The 19053-nt window shown below is 28.4% G+C and overlaps 1 long non-coding RNA gene across 1 annotated transcript; it reads right to left on the reverse strand.

Annotated features, from left to right (window-relative positions):
• Positions 1–316: 316 nt before the first annotated feature.
• Positions 317–4470, reverse strand: LOC139891891 (uncharacterized). The gene is made up of 5 exons (XR_011773893.1): positions 4328–4470; positions 3671–3734; positions 3285–3525; positions 1638–1872; positions 317–1264 (listed from the first exon to the last, which is right to left on the reverse strand). It is a non-coding gene; the product is annotated as an uncharacterized lncRNA (long non-coding RNA).
• Positions 4471–19053: the final 14583 nt, after the last annotated feature.

Genomic DNA, 19053 nt, shown 5'->3' on the forward strand with positions numbered 1-19053 from the left:
AAACCGATCACTCTTTTTTGTGTTTATTATAATATGTAGTAGAGAAGTAGAGATAGGGAGCCCGAACCTAACTAAAGGATGGACACTGAGTTATGCAAACTCCAGTTTTATAGGCATGATGTCCAATGTGAGCAACATTAGTTTGTTGAGGGGAATTTACTTATTGAATAATAGTTTCCAGGGGTGATTAGAGATATACAGAAAAACTGGACACAATTCTTTTGAGCTCAAAGAAGCAGTTCTCTTCGGTATACATCTCAAAAAATATGCATATATGATTACCATAAGATTCTTTGTTTTTTGGTACAGATATGGACACATTATCACAAAATAAAAATCATAACATTTCCAAGCAGACTTCAATGTAAAATATTAAGTTAGGCTATACTGCACGAACATCATAAATGCAAGTAAAAAATTGAATATACCATTATGATCAGAGATGGTAAAGGTCTGACCCATCATGTATCCGGAATCACCCCAAAATGCACCTGAAATTACAACTTCAGTACCTATTATAGAAATGTAAAAAATCAATATGCTTTACTGATTCATGCTGTTTATCTTAAATAGACGAGATCATACAAACTAGCTAACTGGGAGAAAGTTCAAACGACTTGCACAGGTCAAACGGGTTGAAAGTTGCCCAAAGTCTAATATTAAATCATACAAACTCCTGTTTAGTTGAAGTACAGATGACCTCCTACCAGAGAGACTTTCACCATTTAAATCTGATAAGATGCAGTTGAGGTATTTCACATACCCCTGAAAAAAGAAATACCGTAAATTACTCTTACACAACACAAAATAGTACTAATTATAAAAGGTGTTCAAAAGTAGGTAAACTGACAATCTGTTTTGTTTATATCAGTCCCATCCCATTTACACATCTGCTTTAATTAGCCAAAAACAATACACTTCAGGGTTGTCACGAAGAATTGCTAAACGTTTTTTTAAGATTGGTTAGTTGATGGCGGATTATAATTATACTAATCAAAGACACTCGGTGATGATCGAGCCTTACCTTTAATTAATACAACCCTTGAATGTCCAGAAGATTGGTTAGTTGATTCTCTGACCATTCAATTCCTATTCATTTGGCTGATTAGATATTATAACTCGTATTGATTGAACATTGTACTTGCTATTGACATTTTGACATACGTACATGTTGTTTTTATATTCCCAAGTGCAATACCAATAAAGGAGTACATGAACGTTGTAACAACAGCAACAATTGAGAGCCACCACACTTGGTCAGAATCTAAAATTGAGAATAAAGTATATGGGTGAACCTGAAAATTATCATGTACCCATTGCTCGACATATGAGATAGATCATTCCCATGACTTTTAGAAAACAATGATACAACGAATTATGTACAAATTCCACCCTGCCTGAATCTCATTTTAGTGTTTGGTGATGTCGTTTAAATTATTGTTGATTAGGGATATTTTGGTATTTTTTTTCTTTTCATAGAACGTCCCTACCGGCCTAACCACCCATCGTTTGATCTATTTATAGCCCTTAAATAAGATAATATCAGCCAATATTTATCATAATACTCAAAGATTTAACGATTCAATATAAATATAATTAATCAAGTCATTTAAGTTATGTTTATTAGATTACCATACCCTTTAGAAGGTTCAGTAAAGAACAACCTCTATGCATCTTCTTGGAAGCAGTAGTTGAAGGTCGACTTCTTTTTGGCTATTGATCTCTATCATTATTTGTATAATAATCAGTGTCATGAGAAGTTGATTTGCCTTCTCGGTATAAGCTAGACTAACCCCTGCATAACCCTTCTTCTGATATCCTTGATAATCCACCAACATCACGTCTTCATGCACAAGATTTCCTTTATTCAACCTATGTGTAAAATGTATTTGTTAGAAATACATTGGTAGGAACAAAAGGAACATTTGATCTTCTGTATTCATGTAACAAATTGAGCTAATTATGTGCGATGTTATTTATGGGATTTTAATTTATATCTATCTCAACTAAAATTGATGTTTATTGACTATTGTATACACTATACAGCTCATCAAAAACTAATAGAGGGAAAAAAAAGGGTAAGACCGACCCTCTGGCGGCCCCACACTGACCGGTCCCACGGTTAACAGAGGAATAACCATGGATAGTATTCAAACAATTAACCAATACATCCATATTCTTAACATAGATTTGTTAATTCTTAACAACTAATTAGTTGTACAAAATATCAAAGATTTTATAATTAACCTGGATTGAATCCTCTATCAGTGATCTAAATTCATAGAAAGCTAACATAGAGGAATAGAAATTCTAGATGACTCTTTTTAGATCAAATGACCATGTCTCATGTTTGGCTTTATTTTTCAGTAAACTACCTATCCATTCACAGATTTCTTGGAGAGCAAATGTTGCTTAAGTGATTCACCAACCAACTGTAGCCAAGAACACCACCTACTCACATACTATATAAATAATTAAATTACTAACTGACCAACATTTTGTTTATAAACAATGCAAAACTAAAACATCAGATGGAAGGAATAAAAACAATAATAGCTAAACAATGAATTTCAAAGTTTTAAAAACAGTAATAGCCTACCTGGATCGGGTTGGGTTTAGTTCGAGTCATAACGGGTCAGATATTTTGATCGGGTCGATACCAAATTTTCAAACTAAGATATAGCATTGAAAATTCCTCAAAAATGTATCCAATACCTTAGAATATATGGTACACTATGATTGTTAGGGCTGGGTGCCCTATGAAGAACTTATGAGTCATGAGCCATATTCATGATGATATACAAACTATAAGAATCATGCAAGTATTTTGTGATATTCCATGGTTACCTACCGCGTAAGTGCTGAAATCCTACATCTCTAATAACTTAAAAGGTGTTTTGGAATTAATATTAAGGAGGTCTATACCCCTATCACATGTATCACATTAATGATCTTTTCATGATGAGCTCTGAAGAGCTGTCAGTTGTGTGCATCATTTAATGGACTTGAATGGCTGAAATCAACAACTTTTGTAACTCATCGTTAGTCTATTACTATATCATATGTATTAATGTCTCTATTTACCTTTATATGTGTATGTATATATATATATGATTTGTGTGTGGATAAGAATGATCAAGTAAATACTTGCAGCCATCCTCGTTACTCCAAGTGCTACAACTCAGCTTTTGCATCTAATCTAACCTAATGTCGTCTCTGCACATATACACCCAACTCACTATTTAATCCACACATAAACAGAAGTGGAAAGCAATGATCTTTACCTATCACCGAAATTGACATTGAACTTTTTAGGTGCTGCTTTGATGATCGATTTGTTGTTGTTAATATAGAGCAATATAGATCAACTTCCTAATGAATGTAGCTTCAAAGTCTTGTGGGGAAAAATTGATACCAAGCATGTCATAGTATAGAGAAACATGTACAAAGCGAACAATCTTTGATTTTTCAAACACACTTACTATCACACTTTTCATTCACATAAGTGTGCTTGATCCAACCCAACTGCACATCACAAAAAAAGAAAGTAGAGTTTAGATGTTATTTAGTTCCATTAAAGTGCTACTGCTTTCTTAGATTATTTGATATGAAAACAAATAAAAATATAATATTTACAGCTAAAAACTGATAATCAAGCAAAATAACTTACTTAGGCTAAGCGACATCTATATCACAGCATTTCATCAAACACCGTCCGTGCATCTTTATATCGCCTAAAAACAATAAAACTGGTATCAACACAAGTATGAATCTGTTAAATAACCCAATATAAGTAAATTTAAATTGGTTAAGAATCAAAAATTAATGCGTACGCTTAAAACTGGTATCAACACGAGTATGAATCTGTTAAATAACCCAATATAAGTAAATTTAAATTGGTTAAGAATAGAAAAATTAATATGTGCGCTTGTGGTGATGAGAATAACCGTTCCATCTTGCAAATCATCAAATGAGATAGTCAAGATCAAATTGATTTGATTTAACCTAGAAACTTAAATATAGTACCTGTTTGTATAACTTGAATCTTATTAAAGCAGAATCCTATTAATTCATCTTATGATTACTAATGAATAATTAATCTTCAAATAACATTTCAGACTAACATCATAGTCAGAATGAGAATCGGATTCAGAATCAGAATAAGGATTATAATAAAACATGAACATATGATTATCTGTTGATTGACAGTAGGGGATTGATTAGAGAATATTAATCGATCACCATTTTTTGGTTCAATCAAATCGAAAACTCCAATTTTTTAATGGTTGGCGCTATCTAATTTTGTTGAATTGTGGATCAAAATCACCTTATATGTTTTAATTGATAATCTTGTGCTTTTAGGTTATACGGATTGGATGTAGGTGAAGGAAGATTTCATGATGTAAATTGATGTTAGTATTTTTTTTTTGCGGAAATTAGGGTAGTTTTGGTGTTGATCGTTTGCTGATCAAATCAATTTTCCAGAACACCTTATTTCCCTTCTGATCCAGATAATTTATCAAACAAGTAATTATGAGGTAATAATCTTGATTAGAAAATTTGGATGGTCTAGATTATAGATGTTAATGACAATGGAAGGTTAGAATTAGCGGTTTGAATTTTAGATGATTTATTTTTAGTTTTATTATTATAATATAATAAAGATATTATATATCTAAGATTTACGTTTTCAGATTTTGGATGGAGGTAATTTTGTGGATTTACTTTGTATTATGATTAGACTTAAAAATAAATATTCATATAATATAATTCAATAGAATCATGTTGTTGTTGATTAGTTACCTTAACTGATTCTGTTAACATTGTAGGCGTGGATGCTTGATTAATTGAAGGATGATACTCACCTAAGTGTATCCACGAGCTTGAAGTGTTCGTAATGTTCTTATTTTTGAATTAATCGATAACATAGTACTATTAGAGAACATCGTCCTTATTGTCTAATGGAAATATCATTTTTATTTGGTGTTTCGATTAATTATCATTATTATGCTTTTTTTGTCATCAGTAACATGATGCAGACCTAGGCTGAGAAATTAGGAAACAAGCAAGTACCATACTTTTCAAAAATTCAAGTATCATTCGCATTCCTAACCATATGTGTGGACTGTCATAGTTTGATGGAAGAGATATTGTTCTATTAAATATTTTTACTCCATTATTTTTTAACGCATCTTCATCTAAATAGGTGGAAAACTTATGTTCATAATATCTCCTACTTTTAGCAGGCCTCAGACGAACCTCTGATGGCATTCGAGAATCGAGTAAATCATGAACAAAGTAAATATTAGATATCAAATGCTTTGTTATTATTTATAAGTTTTGTAACGTATATAGTTATGGACTCCAATCCTAAAAGGTATTATAGTTGTTCCAATGGATGTTGCTCAAATGACGTAGTACGTTGCTCAAAGGGATATATCTCAATCTTTCATATTTGTGTTTGTGACATCGCAAAACAATGTGCATAATTATAATTAAGAATTATCAAAATATAATGATTTTGAATATGTACTAATGTGAAGATGTTATAGTCCACATGTGAAAAGGATTGGGTAAAAAAAACCTGTTTATATCACATAACTCTTCTATTATGTAGAATTTTGAATAATTCACATATGATAAATGCTATAGTTGATATATACTCTATGAATACAATAGAGGGAGTTATGTCATTTAGTGATGAAACTAACATACTATACGATATATGCAAATTATAAACCATAATTAGAGAATTAAACAATAATTCATATTTATATGTTCTATATGATATTATGTGGTTGAGGTTTATCTGCTGTTACAAATGTCTGTTTGCTATACAATAAAGATGTCGGTGTTTTCCATACATCCCCATTTCCAAATATTCATATATATGTCTGCAATACTTTTGCAGAGATGGTGGACTGGTGGTGGTGGTGAACCTTCATTTGTGTTTCATACTTCCATTAAAAGTGAAAAGTGACTTGAAATTCAGGTTGATGGACAACTTTGGTGAGTTAGCATAGGCGGCGCTTTCATTTGTGAAGTCAGGTATGTGCTATTGTATCCTACTTCTCACATTTTAAGTTTTATTTCAATCACCTTATACAACTGAAATAAAATAAAATATAAGTAATATGTAGATAAAAGAAAAGAGGAGACTAAGGTGATTCTGTAATTAAAATATAAATAATTTGCTTCTTTTCTTTTATTGTTATGTTGTATTTACAAGATTGAAAGGGTCATGAACAAAGAAACTTGTGACGACCCGACAAAATCGTCATTGACGTGGTTATAAGTCTTTAAAACAACGTTTGACCAAAATATGTCGCATTCATTTCAAATGTAATGGTGTTTCAAAGTTTACAAAGTAGTTCAACAACAAGCCACGTTACAACGTTTTAAAGTACAAATGAAACATATGCGACATAATTTAAAGTAAAGTCAAAAGACGCTCCATGTATGCATGTATACTCGACATCCAAGCAAGTATTAAAATAGTGTGCGGAAGCATGTATCACTTAGCATTCAAGGACCTGAGAAAAACATAGAAAATCTGTCAACGAAAATGTTGGTGAAATCAAAGGTTTAGTAAGTATATTGTATTACACCATAAGATTTAGTATAAATTGATTATCCAAATCGTTTACATTCCAAAAGATGTTGTTTGTATCACGAGCACCCAATTATCAAGGCTTAACTGAATGGTACCTCTGAATCATAGTGTTAGAACCTACACTATATCTGAAAATATATTTCATCCGCTAACGGTAGCGAAACGTCCGAATGAGGGTTCGTCAAACCCGTATGGCCACACAACATAAGTTCTCGCTTACACCCTACAAGTGTAACTAATGATAATTGGACTTTAGGATTTTTGTTCTAACTCGCACGTAGAATGTTTGTTTTCATACTTATGTTCACTTTGTAAAACGAAACGTTTATGTTTTCTCATCCCAAGTATAAGTATAAAAGAGTAAAAGTGGGACTATGATCTCACCTTGAGTGCACGAATATAAATGTACTTCACAAAGTAAACGTGTGCAAGAACGAATGCTAGTCTTGACCTAAACAAGTAGGTTGTATCAATATCGGTAAAACACGGTTGGTCAAAGTTGTTCAATTAGTTCTATGGCTCGTTATGACTCGATTATATAGCATGTGAGTCAAGTTCTCAAGTTTCATGCAAGATATAAGTATAAAAGCATGTTAGAACGATTGCATAAGTATTTGGTTAAGTTTGACTAAAAGTCAAAATCGGTCAAAGTCAAAGTCAACGGGGTCGGGTTGGGTATCCGACTATTGCATATAAAAAAGTAATCATATATAAGCATGTTGGCCAAGTTTCATGTTAATCGGAGTTGCGAGTAAGCGGGAATGGAATTGTGAAAACACAAAGTGATTTTGGTCAGCCGCGATCGGAGCGGCGCACCAAGCCTTTGCGCGGCACTCCAATAGGAATGTGGGGGCTTTGAGCGGCGCTCCAGGGGCCTTGAGCGGCGCTCAGGGTGTCAGATCAGCAATTTGGGCAGTTTTGAACACTTAATGCACGAATCCAACTTCAAACAAACATAACTAATGAACCGTAAACATTCAAAACACGTAGCTTATATCGTTGGAAAAGGTAATTTAACGAGGAATACAACTAAACACATTTCATTAAACAAAAACATCATTTACAATAACCGAATTCTCGTCGAATGATCATTTAATGCTCACCATTTAATGTTTCAATCTCATAAATGCAAATGATGATTCGGTAACTTAACACACATATATAATACGTCGTTTCGTAGGTAATTATGCATAAAATACTACTAAACACTTACAAACAATATTACAAAGCATTTAATGCATCAAAATTCACATTTAAGGCTACCAAACCCTAACCAAAAATTATAAATTCATCAATCATGTTATTGAAGTCTTTCTAAGTCAACCTACACATCAAATTGAAGCTAATGATTAGTAACACATTTAATACATGGACTTTAACATCTAACAACATTTAATCAACTAAAACTCAAGATTAAACAAGTCACTTTTCATGTTCAAGCTAGTTGCACAAAAATGTCAAGAACGAGCAAACAAATCATATATTCATGTTAGACTCGAGCCATACACACTAACTAATACTTTTATTAGTTAATAACACCAAGAACAAAAATCTAGAGTTTTTGAAAAGATTACCCCAAGTATCAAAATTGGTACCAAAATGAAGGTCTTGATTAGTAGATCACAAATATGTAGTTTGTTTTGATGTATGCTTGCTAGATCTAAAATGGATGATGAATCTTTGATTTGGGAGTTTGAGAGTAAAAGTGGAAGTATAAAGAAAATGGGGAGGTGAATGAGTGAGTGGAGGAGAAGAGTTTGACTAGTTGACTCTCTTGGTCAAGTTTGGACATTTGGCACAATTAGTCCCTCGAGTTCAAAAGCGGGTGCGTGAATTAACTAAACGAATTATTTTTAAAACGCATTTTAACGAGAGATGTTATAATTTAATAACGGTCTTAAAATAGATAAACGGAAAGTAAACGGAAAAAGAAAGGTTGTTACAACACTGCTATATGGAAAAGAGTATAGCTAACCCTTTATGTGTGAGGCTTTGCACAAGTAGAAGAGGATTAAATTAATATTAGTTTCACCACAGTATTTTAAGACAACAACGAGATTAAAGTTCCATGGCTTCTAAATGTCCTCGAAGCAAATGACGCTCAACCGATGACTAATATTGTGAATCCATAGGCACACTTAAAGTATGAGGTCATCACAGACAATACGGTTTTTTCAAATCACATGTCATTAGCATGCTTTATTATGTAATAACAATGTATCTTGTATAGGTGGCGATTTACCTGTATATATTAAGTGTTAGTGATCTTTTTCTCATTTATCCAAAGTTTTAAATATAGTAAACATATAGTTCAATGAATGTATAACTTCATTTTAATAATTTTTGTGCATAAGTTCGAGAAGTTGCGGGTCTTAAACTGTTATAAACCATCAAGTATTTTGTTATAATACTTTGGTTATGATTTACATTTCGGTTATGATTTACTTTTTGGTTATAATACTTTGATCGTTTGGTCATAAAGTTAAATTTGGTCATTTTGTCATAAAAGGTCAAATTTGCATTGTAAACTAAATCGGTCAACTAAAATGGATGCCGGGATTATGAATTACGTTTACAACTTTGAAAAAGATACAAGATATACTAACTATGAGACGACCCGTCCTAATCCATAAGGACGAATACAATAACATATGATTACATCGCGAGGTATTTGACCTCTATTTGATACATTTTACAAACATTGCATTCGTTTTTAAAAGATAAACTTTCATTTCATCGAAAGTTGACATGCATGCATACCATTTCATAATATCCAAACTTTAATTGACCTAATCTATTATTTACTTTAATTATAATCTTTATTGAACTCAACGACTTAAATGTAACGTCTTTTAAAATATGCCATGAATGATTAAAGTAATATCTTTAAAATGAGCTAATGCACAGCGGAAGATTTCTTTAATACATGAGAATAAACATGCTTAAAAGTGTCAATCAAAAGGTTGGTGAGTTCATAGGTTTATCATAATAATCATTTCCATAATTTTAATAGACCACAAGATTTTCTTTTTATAACATAATCCTCAAGCAGAATCCTCTCGTCTGCATTAAGGTAAAATCATTCATATGGTGAACACCTGGTAACCGACATTAACAAGATGCATATAAAATATCTCCAAAACAGAATCCTCTCATCTGTATAATAATAAGTCGAAGTACTAAAGCATCCGTACCTCGGATGGGGTTTGTTAGGCCCATAGATCTATCTTTAGGATTCGCGTCAATTAGGGGTACTGTTCCCTAATTCTTAGATTACCAAGCTAAAGGGGTGATATTCAATTTCGGTAATCCAACCATAGAATGTAGTTTGAATACCTGTGTCTATTTCGTCAAACATTTATAAAAACAGCGCATGTATTCTCAGTCCCAAAAATATATATTGCAAAAGCATTTAAAAAGGGAGCAAATGAAACTCACAATACTGTATTTCGTAGTAAAAATACATATGACGGCATTGAACAAGTGCAAGGTTGGCCTCGGATTCACGAACCTATATTAAGTATATATATTTGTATGTTGGTCAATATATATCTAACAATTTAGGTCAAGTCATAGTGTATCACAATCCTAATGCTCGAGATCAATATATAAAAGTTAACAAAAGTCAACTTGACTCAGAATGACTTCCAAAATTTATACATGTTTATTATATAGCCGTTTTATATATTTGAATATATTTATTAGATTTTATTAGAGTAAATAATACAAGTCATTTATTAATAAAAATTTATATTAAAAATTTATATATGATAAAAATATACTTTTATATATTTCAAGTAATAATATAATTTGTAAAGTTCTCTTAATATTATGAAAATATTGCGGTATGTATGATTAATGTAGTTATATTACGTGTGATAAAAATATTTATAAAATAATATTGATAATAATAATAATGAGTAAAAGTTTGTATTATTTTGTAATAATAATAATTATTATTATTCTACTAATAATAATAATAATAACAATATTTATATTTACTACTGATGATATTAATTAAAATAAAAATGATAATTCTAATCACGATAATGATACTTTTTAATATTAACTGTAATAACAATATTTTAAATAATAATTCTATTCAAAATGATAATTTATAATAATAATAATACAAAAATGATAATAATAATGATATTTTATAATAACAATGATATTTCTATTAAAAATGATAATTTTAGTAAAAGTGATAGTTTTAATATAAATGTTACTTTTAATAATAATAATAAAAAAAAATAATGAAAACGATATTTTTCTCTTAAATTAATATCTTCAATATTTTAATTTCATCATGATACTTATACTCATTATTTCCTAATCGATTTGTTTAATAGCTTTTAGTCCTCGTTTATATCGCATTCATAATAGTGATAATAATAATAGTAATTATAATAATTAGATGATACTAATATCAATTTTAATGATAATGGTAATAATAATAATAAATATTATAATAATATTTTTGATACTACTACTACTACTACTAATAATAATAATAATAATAATAATAATAATAATAATAATAATAATAATAATAATAATAATAATAATAATAATAATAATAATGATAATGTTAATAATAACTTTAATAATAATAACGATAGTAATAGCAATAGCAATTTTTAATGATAATACTTATATTAATAACGATAATGATAATAATAATATTAATAATAATAATTGTTAGATAATAATAATAACGACGATAGTAACGACGATAGTAATAATAACAATCATTTTAACAATAATACTTAAAATTATAGATAATTCAATTGGCTATATCTTTTAATCCGTTCATCGAAACCACACGCTTTCTAAATGAAAAGTTATTAATTTTTCGTCAGCTTTGCAACGACATGCATATCATATACCTTAGCCCAATCGCATATGTAACAAATTCGTGATTTATCATAACTATCTAACGACAAAAATTAAACATACAAGCATGCATAATCATATATACTCGAGCACTAATCAGGGATACACTATTAATATATAAAAGTTAAGTTATGAGTGCTCACGTATCAATATTGTGATTCAATATTGCAGGAAAGTACGTAGACGCAACGGAGATGATAAACACTAAATTGACCTCATGAGCATACCCCCGAACCATATCCATAACCTCTATAGCTATAATCCATAATTTTCTTAGCTCTATTCCACTCGAAAAACCCGTTTTGAAATAACTCACTCATAACCTCGCCGTAGTATTTTATGTATAATAATAATACTATTAATATTAATATAATAAGATTAATAATAATAATAATAATAATCTTTATTAATAATAATATTAATATAAATAATAAAATAAATAAATAATTATGGAGTACATTAGAATGATAGAGAGATAGATATGGATTGAAACCAGAACGCGTTTGAGGCTTTTATAGGCCACTTCTGGGATCCACTGCTCCGAAATCGTGAAGCTTTTGTAGGTAACTGCTCCACAATCGCGGAGCCACCTGATACAGCTCACAAATTTTTGTTTTAATCTGCCGACGGTTTATTTATATAATATATATATATATATATATATATATATATATATATATATATATATATATATATATATATATATATATATATATATATATATATATATATATATATATTTAATCTATATAATTAATTATATATTATATTATATTCACGTGCATAGTTGACTTGTAAAATTAGTTCCAATGACTTGTACGTTGACGCTCGACTTATGTCCCAGTTCCGGTTTCTTGAACGCTATTTCGTACGTTAAGAAAACTTGTACTTTACGTTTTGTAATAAGTACTTTTATAACTAATTAGACTTAAATCAATGAAAAACTATCCCACTCAAAGTGTAACTTGAATATTCGAGTATTTTGGTCATTTACTTCTTTAACTCGACGTCTCGTTCTTACCAATAATAGTATTTTAAATCCAAAATGTTTTACGAGTAAGTTAATATTTTATTTTTATTACTTTGTAAAATAATTTTATTATCATTTAAAAATATAAACCTATATATTTTAGAAATATTTATTTACTAATATCATATTTAGTTTTTCAAAAACTAATTATATTTCAAAGTTTAATATATTTAAAATCGTTTAAATAATAGACATTATTATATCACCTAACGGTTTACGCTCTAGAACTTAATTAGATATGATTTATTTATACGCCATCGATTAATTTAACTTCTCAAACGTTCTAATTAACCTATCTAAAAATCAATTGAATCACTAAGCGAGCGTTACTATCGTTTGCTTAACTAATTTGAAATCATATATATTTAATATACATAAACACGTTTTAAATATACATTTGCAAATCATTTATATATTTAGTTCTATCAATTAACATTCCGACTTATTGTATATATCTAAATTTATTCTTTAAAAGGTTTTATCTATAACATAAAATGTTTTCAATATTATGAACTAAATAATATCTTATCAAAAGACACGAGGTAATCATTGCATTAAAAGTTAAGCAGGAATTTCTAATAACCTTTGTCCAGTTATCGTTAATTGACACATTTGTTCTTAGATGCAAATCACTTTACCATTTTCCAAATATTGTTAAAATGGAAAGATTTCTCAAATCAACATAGACCTCACAACAGAGACCCTTAATCATATCACAATGTATCAGATAATTCAATCATTTGATATTATCTTCTAATTCCATTGATAAACATATTAAAACAAATATGTTCAAGTAAGGTATTATACATTTAATACTTTGTTAACATTTTCAAGTTATAATATATATATACATATATATATATATATATATATATATATATATATATATATATATATATATATATATATATATATATATATATATATATATATATATATATATAATCATATCTATTTATATAATGGTTCGTGAATCGTCGGAATTTGGTCGAAGGGTAAGTGAATACATAAACAAAGTTCAAAGTTTTTGAGATTTCAACATTACAGACTTTGCTTATCGTGTCAGAAACATATAAGGATTAAGTTTAAATTTGGTCGAAAATTTCTGGGTTGTCACAAACTATAAGTCAAACATCATTGGCATTGCTTGCTCTTCACAAATATCACAAACGATTAATTTCCATTAACCATCAGTAGGAATCCATACCTATCTAAATAATGTTTATTTTTATGTTGCAGTAAATTTATAATCATTACATATTTGTGCATCTACATTATGTATTTATGTGAGCATATGTAACGACCATACTTTTTCCGTTATCTTTTACCGTTAATTATTTAACGTCCATTAATTGTTATTCGTGCCATGTCATTTCTATGATCTATATTATTATTTTAGTAATAATATATTAATTATTATGTGTTAAATGAATATTTGTATTCATATTTTAAATTGTACGTTTCTACGTGTCGCGGATTTCTATCCGGCGAATCTTTTCGGTTTTCAAACAACGGTCACGCTTTTGGGGTTTTTAAGTCCTAATTATTTTAAATATGATATTTTAGTGTCATATGATTATATATAGTGTTTATATATTTTATTCGTCGCGTATTTGTTATCTCTTCGAAAAATTAATCGCGTAGTAGCGTTTTCTCGTTTCGGGCTTCGTTCGGGCGATCGGGCCACAAGTATTCTTCCATTTGGCCAAAGTGGGCCATGAGGGGCCCACCCCTCTCAAAAATTCGGCCAAAACCAGCCCCTTGTCCCATATTTATTTTTTTTCAATTTTGCTTTCATTTTATTTCTCATTCTATTCTAAACCTAAATCAAGTAAGTCTTCTTTTCTCTCATCCTCCCTTTTTCTTTTTTTTGAGCCGTCACTTACCACCAACATCATCATCATCATCATCCATTAAAATTCTTGCTTGGATCATAGGGCTTTACACATAATCGGATTGCTCTCGTTCTCCTCTACGCGTTCGTATCACTTGATTATTGATTAGGGTATAAACCCTAACCCTAGCTTTTCAATTTTTCATTTATTTTTCTGTTTTTATGTGATATTATGATAGTATGATGCTTATATGTTATTGTATTGTTGATTGTATGCATAGAAATGCTCGATTATATATGTTTTCGGTTTGATTGATTTGGGACAGCTGTTTGTTTGTTATTTTCTGAGAACATAACTGATATAAAAGTGAAATTAAAGTGTTTAGATGATTTCCTCTCATCAAGACATTAATTTTAGACTCCGAATTCATGTTATTTCGATTCCCGGAGCTCTAGATATGATTAAAATGGTGTTTAATTGAAATTAAAATATAAAAACGAATTGAACCAGGTGTGGACTGACTTTGTGACCATTTTTAGAGTATTTAGGGTGTACTAGTGTGTTAGGATTGATGATTGGATGAACTTTCATGTTCGGGTCATCGAAATCCGAGCCACGGATCACTCGTTATGACTAAAACACGTTTTTGAGCGGATTAAAGGCCCAAACTGATTAAGGGCTGTAAGTCACGACTTGGTGACTGTTCTTGGGATGTTCTTGAGCACATTAAGGTGTCGGGTGGGTTGGTTAGGCGAAGATATATACAAGGCTCGCCAAAAACCGATTCCCGGGGCTCAAGTTATGACCCGATGAACTTTTAATTAAAACTTATGGTTATTAATTATGACTTATGATAAAAATAATGAATTTCATTATTAATAAATTACTTATGATATAAAAAGTAATTAATTTAATTTAAGACTTATGATATATATTTATGATATCATTTATTAATTAATTATGATTTAATTATACTTTTAATTAAACTTATGATTAATAATACTTTTATTATTAATGGAAAATACTTATGATAAGTATTAAACTTATATTATGAAATTATTATAATAAGACTTATAATAAGGATTAATTAATTATTTAATTATTATAAGGCTTAGTTATTATTTAATTATAATTTAATTATTAAATACTTATGATTTAATAATTATAATTAGAAACTTATGATATGATTAATAATTCATTATTAATTAATAATACTTATGATATGATTTAAAATTTATTATTAATTAATAATACTTATATTATGACTAATATTTAATTAATTAATTAAATACTTATGTTATATTAATTATATCATTTAAACTTATATTAACTTTAATAATTCATTTTAATTTAATTAAACTTATGTTATGACATAATTAGACATATTTAACTTTAATCAACATTATAACATACATTATTATTACAACTTACACTTTTAAAATTAACGTTGACTATGTTTGACCAAGGTTGACTTTTGAGTTGACTTTCAGTTGACTTTGACTTTCAGTTGACTTTTGTTGACTTTCTAAATAAGGAAACTTTCCTAACTTAAAACTTTCTAAAAATAGAAACTTTCTAAATTTGGAAACTTTCCAAAAATAGAAACTTTCCAAAAATAGAAACTTTCCTAAAATAGAAACTTTCCAAAAATAGAAACTTTCCAAAAATAGAAACTTTCTAAAAATAGAAAGTGTGTGTCCGTACGCTGTTCCGATCAAACCGATGCATATTGAGTGTTGTTCTATGTCTACTTGCAACATGTACAATAGCTATCATACTAAGACTTGACTTAAGTTAGTTATTTATATCGACCTGATTTATTTATATGTCGGCGTTGTGATCATTCCTGATCACTTTACTTCATTTGCTGCTCGCATGTTTGTGTGGTTACTTCGTTTGCTATTAAGGTGAGTTATAGTCCCATTTTCTATTTTAAATCTTTTGGGATGAGAATACATGCAATTTATTTTATATTTTGGACACAAGTGGAAGTTGGTTTAAATTATTCATTGTGAGTTGAACAAAAATATTCCCTAGTCTGGTAACTGTAATCACTGGTTTCTACTGGTGAACGCGAATCCTACGGATAGATCTATCGGGTTTGACAACCCCATTTCGAGCTAGTCGCGCTAGCAATTTATAATCGGAATGTTTAGTACTTCGTAATTTGCTGTATATACACTTGTTCGGTGTATATTATTTATTGTGTTTGGCAAGGGTAAATAAATGGTTAAGTGGTTACCAGGTGGCTCACGGTAAATGGAATAATGTTTTTATATGTTTTCTAGCATATAATTTTGTGGTCCAAAAAGGAGTTTTTATGTTTTCAAACATAAAGTTTTATTTGTTCAAATTAAATATTATTTGCAATATTAAACCTATAATTCACTCAATATTTTTGTTGACAGTTACTCGCATGTTTTTTTCTCAGGTTCATGATTGATTGCTTCCGCTGTGCTTAGAGAGTCTGCATATTTTTGATGGCAGCTTTTGTTAAACAATAACTTGCATTATATTTTGATACATTTAATAGTGGATGTTGTTGACTTTGTTTTGGTCAACTTTTAGTTAAGTAATAATGTATGATTTTTCTAAACTTACATATTTTGATAGGTTTCCTTTATAGAAAATCATTTTTAAATAAAGAATGCAAGGTTATTTATTATAAATTCATATAGAGTTATGATCAAGCTGTGGGACCAAGATAACGATGGTCGTCAAGTGTACTTTGACGGGTCGTTAAAGCATACTTTGAACTTACTTCATTTTCAGCTTCTTTCATTATTAAACTCAGAATCATCAAACATTCCTTAGGATTTTTCTTATCTTTAAAAAAATTTCTTAAATAAAACCCACGAAGTCGCGGGTCTTTGACTAGTTTGAAATTTATAAGCAGCGATTTACTAGTCTTATTTCAGTTGATGCTTCAACGGGATTGAAGGGAAATGACGAAAAGACTATTATAACCTCAATCTTAATTAATCTACATATCTAAAAGGTATAGGAGAAATGAATAGTAACTTTTTTAATCTTCACAAACCTACCCCCAACTTTTTATTTTCTCCTAATTCAACCACACTTTTTATAATAGTTCACTTTATACTTTTTATAAACTTTCTACATTTTATAATTTAACCATTAAACTTCTTATTCATTACAAATCGATCACATAATTTTTCCTATCTAATAACTACTCATTATTATTATTATATTATTATTATTATTATTATTATTATTATTATTATTATTATTATTATTATTATTATTATTATTATTATTATTATTATTATTATTATTATTATTATTATTAAATCACATAATTTTCCACTTTATTATTGTTTAACTTTTTTCCTTATTATAAATTAACTACGTAACTCATTTTTTAATAAATGTTTTATTGTTATTATATATATATATATATATATATATATATATATATATATATATATATATATATATATATATATATATATATATATATATACATATATATTATATAAATAGTTTTTCCTATTTTAATAAATAGTTTGTACCAATCGTTGATGTATGTCTCACTTTATTGATTGAGCATTTGGATCTTTTCTCTCGACAAGACGAAAAATAAAACAAAAAATGATGAATAATTACTTTCACGCTTATTACAAAGGTATAGGAGAAATGAATAGTAACTTTTTAATCTTCACAAACCCACCCCCAACTTTTTATTTTCTCCTAATTCAGCCACACTCATTATAATAGTTAACTTTATGTGACGACCCGGAAATTTCCGACCAAAATTAAACTTAATCTTATTATAATTTCGACAAGATAAGCAAAGTTGTAATATTGAGTCTCGGAAAATTTTGAACTGTCTTCATATATTCAATTGCCCTTTGACTGTGCTCGACGATTCACGAACAATTGTTTGTAAATAAATATATAGGTATATATATATATATATATATATATATATACACACACACACACACACACACATAAATGTAAGTATATATAATAATTAGAAATAATAAAATATAATTGAAACATTAGAATCAAATACGTAAACTATGATACGAAAACAATTAAGCTGTTATTAAAATGAATCTATGTAAATATATATATAATTAATATATTATGTACATTATATTAAATATTCGAATATGTTATGTGAATATTACAAAATTAACAATGGGTAATGTTAATATATTAAATGTATATACAAGATAAAATGTAGTTATTATATTAAGGAATATTACTTTCATTATTAACATTACTATAAGTATCATTAATTTAATACATATTATATAAAAATGAAACTTGATAAGCATAAATTGTTATATCAATATTATTAGTATTACTCTCATTATTAGTATTAATATTTAACAAATATATTAACATAATGAAATATCATTATTACTATTATATTATTAATAATAAGATTAATTATAATCTATAAATATAAATAATGTAAATAAAAGAATATACAAAGAAAGATATAATTATAGCTAGATATATACGGATATATATATATATATATATATATATATATATATATATATATATATATATATATATATATATATATATATATATATATATATACATAAACCATTACATGCAGATATATATTAAAAATCAGTATTTATATTATAAAGATAATTATTATTAGTACTTCTATGTATTATTATTATTATTATTAA

This window comes from Rutidosis leptorrhynchoides, chromosome 2 (assembly GCF_046630445.1).
Source record: "Rutidosis leptorrhynchoides isolate AG116_Rl617_1_P2 chromosome 2, CSIRO_AGI_Rlap_v1, whole genome shotgun sequence".
Classification (NCBI taxonomy): domain Eukaryota; kingdom Viridiplantae; phylum Streptophyta; class Magnoliopsida; order Asterales; family Asteraceae; genus Rutidosis; species Rutidosis leptorrhynchoides.